Source organism: Syngnathus typhle, linkage group LG14 (assembly GCF_033458585.1).
Source record: "Syngnathus typhle isolate RoL2023-S1 ecotype Sweden linkage group LG14, RoL_Styp_1.0, whole genome shotgun sequence".
In the NCBI taxonomy this organism is placed as follows: Eukaryota; Metazoa; Chordata; class Actinopteri; order Syngnathiformes; family Syngnathidae; genus Syngnathus; species Syngnathus typhle.
In genome coordinates this window covers 4,787,655-4,795,478 of record NC_083751.1, presented here as the reverse complement: position 1 = coordinate 4,795,478, position 7,824 = coordinate 4,787,655, and positions in this window count along the sequence as shown.

Genomic DNA, 7,824 nt, shown 5'->3' with positions numbered 1-7,824 from the left:
TGATTTTTTGCACCGACTCTGCCCCCAAGTCAAATCAGTTTTTTTTTTATTAGTGAGCGTCAAAACTGTTAATGTGGATTTTAAACAGCAGTGCCCGTTTCCGTGTCCGAAAACCATAAAACCAACACGTTCCTGCTTACTGGATGCTTCCGAGCTGAGCCGCCAAGAGGATCCCAGGCAAGATTTTGGAACATTTAACAATCCAAAAATCAACGAAGAGGCGATCCTCTCCTCCCCCACCTGAAAGACCTTTTTGAAATTCTGCCTCTCTTTCTTTGACAACGACCTAAAAGCTTTACCTACACGTGGAGACACCCTAATGCTATTCACTGTGAATGAAAAGACACAATAACCCACTTTTATTGAAAGTTATTGGTGTTAGACAGCTGTTGCTTGCAGCCTGAGGGCAAAAAAAAAAAAAAAAAGCTAGCGGAGGGAAGTTCAGACAGCGCTTCTTTTGTTTTCCGTTTATAAACACAACAACATGGTGGTCACAAAGAGTGTACATATTTTTCAGACCACCTCCGAGGCTTGGTGTGAGAATGCAACAGTGACCCGACAAAGGTGCAAAACGATCTTAACCGCCTCTATTAGTGCGTGCAGTCATACTTATCCTGCAAAAAAAGCCCATTAAAAAGTAAGTTTTATAATAAAAAATAATAATAAAAAATAATGATAATAATAACAAAATCCTACTTTCTGAAGAGCTTCTTGAAGTATAATCCCCAAATTATTTTTTATTCAAATAAAGTGTTCTAATGTTCAAAATGTTCAATTAACATCCCCAAATAGTCACATTTCTACAAAAAAGTGAGGGCCGCGGGAGCGATTAGCTGACTAATCAATCGAATAATCGCGACAATAATTGATTCTAAGAAGTTTTGTCAGTGACAAAATGTACTGCTCTTCCAACAATTTCAGATTATTTTTTAAGTATTGCCTCAAAATTTGCCAGTCTTCTAGAATTTACCTATTAATCCGTTTTTTTTTTTTTATCGAGTAACTCAAATTTAAGACGTGTGTTGTGACAATACAATGATGAATATGATCCAACATGTGCAAATTCTCCTTAACCGCCTCACATTGTTGTCTGTTTGCACAGCAAAGACGATGAGAGAGAGGGGGGGGGGGGGATTTGCTGTCAATAGGACATATAGGTAAATAATCCATTGGCTGTCCCCTGGGTGAAGGCATAGCACATTAATTAGCCCGTGGACAGACTTAGGAATGTAATGGGGTTACTGCAAGGAACAAGTGCACATATGGGTCATAAATACCTTCACAAACACACCACACGCACACAAAGAAGAAAACAGGCGCTCACATGCATCAGAAAATAATCCAGGCTACCACAAAAAAAAGGGCATCTGTACTTTATCTAACACCTCTTTCTGGAAGATCTTCATCAACAAGATTAGCCATCAAAACACGACATCTGCTCAGGGGAGAGATGGATTTTTTATTTTTTTTTTCCCAGAGGGGAATTGCCGCCATTCTCACTTTTTCCAGCGGACGTTGCCTGGTTCCTTCGAGTAAGAATAGCGGCCGTTGTCAGTATTAGCAATGAGGCTTGTAAGCCCTCCAAGTAGTTTGTAGTAACAGCTGGGTCTGACATGGAGAGCATACACAAGGGCAGCCAGGATGAGGAACATGGAGGAGGAAGGGAGGGGGCAAAAAAAAAAGAAGAATTTTACACACACACATGCACACACACGCAAAACAAAGATGCTGCTCATCTTCAATAGACACATGGGGCGAAGACTATAAAAGCAAAGTGACATATGAATTCAAGAGAATGAATGAGTTTCTTGAATGCAGCCATGATCAAATATGGCAATAATGGGAGCTGCAAGCAGTGATGACTAAGCCATCGTGCCTTTTCTAAATAAAAAATAATAGAATGTTCAAAATGATGAAACACTGATGCTGTGTTCTGCCCACAAGAGACAAAAAGAAAAATAATTGCAAAAGTCTTTTGAGAAAACATTGCTTCCCATTGGAGCTCGTTTCCCCCCCCGAAACTCTTCTTCTTTAAAAAAACAATGATGAATAAATTTACAATATATATAATGAATAATATACGTACAGCAAGTGTCACCATTTTTGTCAGGTATCACAACTAAAGTGGGCCCGAGCGAGCGCCTGGTGACCTCCTATATAAGCAGATTAAAAAAAAAAAAAAAACCCTGTTGTTTCATCTTCCACAGGCTAACCTGCCACATGACAACGTCAAAAAGCTTTGCAGTGTTGTTAGACAAGACAAAGCAAAGAAAAATGTCATTTAATCCCCAAGCATAATGGCGGCGCAGTGGCCGATTAAAAGCTCAATAGGGAGCAACTCTGTGATCCTGCGTCGTGCTTTTATATAGGTGTAATTAACAACAGATGCGCTAGGCATATTAGCATACGTTTGGCAGGCCAGTCATATATTTGTGCATATTGATGAAATATTTATGGATGTAAAATATTTTCAATTAGGGCCACATCAGAAGTAGCAGCGGTGTGTAAAGATGGCGTGCAAATGGATTCATCCGCTACGCGTTTGTTTTCTCTTAATTACATGCGCCGCTCATATGAAATCCAATAAAACGCAAGACCTTTTAAAGTAACCAAAAGACAATTTTCTACTAATTACTGCACATTATATAACAAGTTCTACTAAATAAACAATTAGTTTTCAACTGACCCCCCAAATATAAACATTTTCTAATAATTAATCTTGCCCAATTTTGTACAAAATACATCTCAATAAAAAAATCTAAAAAATAAATTGGCATTGGAGTAAGTCATCCTTAGCACTAGTTGGCGCTCTACTGCGGGAGTTTGGCACATGAATCATTTGAGAAAAGGTGTTTTACTACTTATGGTGCACTTCTTGTGCAAAGAAATGAGTTTTTTTTACTTATTGTTGAGTAATTTTGCACAAAATCTTACTATTTAACCAAATTCCTACCAAATAAAGACTTTGCGAGTCCCCACAAGGTGCCAGTTGTTAATACCACTGCCTTTTGTCATCTAAACTTTTCCTACAAAGCTTGTTATTGTCTGCTTTCTGCCGGCTGCGTCTGGCGCTAGCTTCCTGCCTTCATGTTCCGCACGTTTGAAGCGGCCAAGCCACATCGCCGGCTCTCATCTCACACAAGGATAAACACGGCACGTATGCAACGGCCCACAAAAAGGCACAGTGAAGGCAAGCGGCTCACCTCGTTCCACTCCGAGCCCCTCGCAGCGTGTAATAGTAGAGGCTTAAAAAAAAAAAGGCCTCGAGTGGGGGAAGGGCAAAAGGCAAGCAGGTTTGTGATCAGACTAGCGGAAAGAAGGAGGAGAAGAAAAAGAAAAAACTAGGCCAAGAGTTTGAAGCGTCACTCCACAGTGGATGCAAATTTTTTTTTTTTTTTTATTAGTGTGCCACTACACGTGTATTTATTTACAGGGTGGAGAGATGTGATTTATGACCCTTCCACTGGAAGCTGTCGCCCAGTAGGAGTTGGAGACTGGAGGTAGAGAAGCGGATGGATTGATAGTGTTGGCTCGATGCCCGCGCTCCAAGTCTATCTGTGTTGAAGGGGAGGGGACTGATGGTGGTGGGGGGGATCTATCTGTTGTGCTCATGATAAACCAAGCCTTACCCGCCCCTGCTCCCCCCCCCCCCCTTCATGGTAACAAAACAGCCGAACTCAGGGTGTGTTTCCACAACAACAGATGAGTAATAACTGTGATGTTTTTCCTTTTGTGTTTTTGGTTAAAGTGATGTCAAAGTGATACCAGGCCACTGTGACTTACTAAGTCGATTGGAAATGGTGTAATGTGCATGCCAGGCCAGTAGGTGGCGACACCAATGCACATGTACACAGATTTATTAATCATGTATAGTCTCTCTCGATAGTTCAGTTCAGTATGATTCAGATTGTTTCAGTTTGATCAAGCTGCCCCGCACGAAATCCTACGATAAATAAAATAAAAAAAATCGACTAATTCGATAAAAAACACATTAAAGCAATGTAACCAAAAATGTCACTTTTCCACTTGTAATTATTCTTTTTTCAAGTAATCCCTCCAAATGAGTCCGTGTTCCACAAAGTATATTTGTCCATTCACCCTCCTTTCCATTTTTTCATCATTTATTTTCATATATATATGGCCTAGAACTTCAGTGATAAATATTTTCAAAACGTTAATCAAGGTACGGGGCGGTCCTATTGACTCTCCCACAGAGTTCCGTTATCCCCTGGACGCAAAACAAGCCTGCTTGTTTGTGGAAAAAGCGAGGACGCCGTATCTCGTCCCATTCAAGTATTCAAAACAAAGTCAGGCCGCCATGGCAAACGGGGCGGGGGGAAATGCACGGTTCTCTCCCCGCCTTATCCACGCTGCAATTCCCACTGAGCCGCACAGTGAGAAAGAAAATGAGTTTGAGAGATTGTCCCTGACATTAATCCGCCGCAAACGCTGCACTTCCACACAGGACGCGGCGCACACTGGCAAAGACAAAGCAAATCAACAATCTATTTAGCTAGGGAAAAAGTGCATCAACAATCTCTGTGGCTTCTGTCTGCTCTCATCTGACAATTGCTTTCGCATGGCTCCCTTTTTCCTCTGAGCTCATTTGAAGAGATACCCGCAACCGTCTTGACTTTTACCACTGCCATCTTTGATTGTCATTAAAATTCAATCTTCATTAATAACGATAAAAAAAAACCTCCTAAAATAGGTGAAATCTAAAAGTAATTTGATTTTTTGTAGAAAAATTTGTAGAGAACTCTTTGTTCTCAAATATTTTACTGGGGACATTATATTATGCCATTATTGACTTATAGAAACCAGTCAAGGGGCCTCAGAGTCCATTGTTCTTCACACTATTAACATAATCAATAAAGACTCGGGGGATTATTCAACGCATTTTCAAAATGCTTAAAACCCTTGAACGATTCTATGATGGGTATTATGAAAACCTTAGAAATAAAATGTTGATTTATTTAGCTAGTTAATTGTGTAGCTAATTTACAAAACGAACAATCGTACTTAACAGAATAGGTTGAAAAATACAGATGACACACTACAGCCCTAAAAGTCTTTTTTTTAAAAATAATTATATACTTTTTTTAATCCATTTCAGTATTTTATAAAAAAGTCAATCGATCCAAAAGAAGTCCTCCCACAAAATTAATACAATAATCAATACAAGGTTGCTTCCGAGGTAAAACGGAGCAAACTGCAAGCGTCTGAAAATAGTGCTGTGCTCTTGTGTGCACGATAACAATCAGATCAGAAGCACAATTGACTCTTAATCAATTGAAGTGGGCATGTCATGTCAGGGCTGCCTGGGAGCAGAGGGCGCTTGGGTGGTGTGTGTGTGCGTGTGTGTGTGTGAGTCGGATAGATGGATAGATGCGAGGCCTAGTGGGGGAGGGCGAGCAAGCAGAGATTGTTGGTGTCGTGGGAGCAGCGCAACAACAACAGTAACAGCAGTGTTGCGTGTGTGCGTGTGTGCGTGTGTGCGTGCGTGCGTGTGTGTGTGTATGAATGACACAGGCAGTGTGTTGGAGTGGAAGTGGGTCGCGTTATTACGACTAAAGACTTTGCCTTTACTTACACAATGACGTTTTTTTTTAGGTCAGTTTAATTTTTGGGGCATTTTTATCCAAGAATGTTATCGGTATTGAACAGCTTATATTGAAGTGAAACGCAATTCAGTTGTATTTAACTTGGATAGATTTAGAAGTTTAATTTAGCTATATTTGATCACATTGAGCATAATTCCACAATGGATTATATTAATAATAAAACCCAAGTTTGTTTTTTGATGGCTACTTTGGCCAACTACAGTAATCTATTTGAATATATTGATGCTGCTGTTTTGGTTAGCAAGAGTTCAAAAGCGCTCAATTTAAGTTTTGAATGTCCCCAGTGTTAACATTTGTGTCTACAAAGTCAGATAAATATAAGGACGAGTATTTGCGAGGCATCAGTGTGCGGGACGAGTCTGCGTGAGAAAATAAAGTGTCATTATCCACATGCCAAACTGATTAATGACATTGCATTCATCAGCCATGACTCAAGAGCAGTTAGTAGTTCTCTATTTTTTTGCTCAGATCATTGATCAAACCTTATATTTTTTTAAACTCGCTGATTGATGATCAGCTCCAAAATTCTTAGTTTAGAAGGACTTATGGAAGAGCTACAAGATCGATTATCTTTGTCTTGGAATTTTTAACACCTCTTGTACCTAATTTTGTGACCCCTCCTGTATTCATATCTAATCAAAAATAGTTTCGGACAAAAATATTCCCTTTTCTGTCGTTATTGTTGTTTTCCCCATTTTGTCTTCTTCTGGTGATTTTCCTCCTTTTTCCCCTCCCCCCTTCTTTGCAGATTAGAATTCATTAGCAATCAAAGAGCCTCCAGAGAGCGCCGGCTCTTAATTACCTTCTCATTTGCATTTTTGCATATTAATGACTGCAGGCTTCTCCCCCCCCCCCTTTTTTTTTTTTGCCGCAGTGGTTTAAAGGCACCTCAGTGCTCTTGTTCTCTGGGGATGAAGAGGAGGAGGAAGAGGAGGAAGAGATTGGCCGGAGGCTAGGCTGCAAGCCTGGACTCGGCCCACCAACAACTCCCCCCCTCCTCCCTCCACACACACACACACACACACACACACAGAGGGAGCTGGACCAGTAGAGGATAGGGTTCGCTTGAGGCGTACGGAGTAGGTGGTGTAATGAAGGGGGAGATTTTTCTTTTTTTAGGGGTTAAAGTTCAATGTCCCTTATCAACATAAGAAAGAACACATGTCTTGCTCACTGCCTAATTATTGTCATATTGAGCCATTTAAACACCTAATGTGAACAAAACAGAGCCTGAGAGAAAGTGCTAGTTTGGAGGGGGAACGCAAAAGCAGAGGGGATTCTTTATATCCCCCCGGGAAAGGTGTATGCTGCTGAAAATGAGGCTACTGTGTGTGCATGTGTGTGTTTCTACATTATTGCCTCCGAGTGTTCACTGTGGGGGCAGTGAGAGGCTCATTTGGCTTAATGATGCCGCTCTGCCTGCATAGCAAGTGACGTGACGCACTTGAATGTAGGAACACTCAAAAAGAAGCCCCCTTCATGCATGGCGGTGGGCCGCTTTAGGAGTGAGCGTTGGACACGTGTTTTAAAAGGTAGATCGCAAACATATAATAATTAATGAGCTGGAGCCGACCACACATCTGGGCAACAGGTTCAAACGCCAGCCAATAAACTAGCTATTCTGGATGTGAGTGAGTGTGTGTGTGTGTGTCTGTCTAGAGTCGTCACTTCCTGCTTCACAAGGATTGTCAGAGGGCTGAAAAATCTTTTTTTTTAAAAACAAGTCATTACAATTTCAGTCTTTACCTTACCTAAAAAAGCCCAAAATTTTGAGAATAGTCATAATTAAAAAGAAAAAAGTCAATACTTTGAGAAAAGTGGTGATGTGACGAGAACAAATGTTAATTCCAAAAAAGGTAATAAATGGATTGACGAGTTTAAGAAAAAAGTACAAGATATTGTATATTTCATACAACAAGCAAGAACTATGATACAAAAATAAAAAAATAAAAAATAAATAAAACTGAAATATTCCACAAAAGCGCTACAATCCCACCAAAGCAAACTGGTAATGTCATGATAAAATGTCATAAGAATTGTTTTTTTTAGAGGGGTGGATAATAGTGTGTGATTTCAACGTAATCCTGCAAACAAACAAACAGCTGTCAAAACAAAACCTCCTGCCGTTTTTGTGCTTGGCGAACGTAAAACAAAACAAAACAGCCAAACAAGTACTTTATTGTACCTTTCAGGGTGTGAT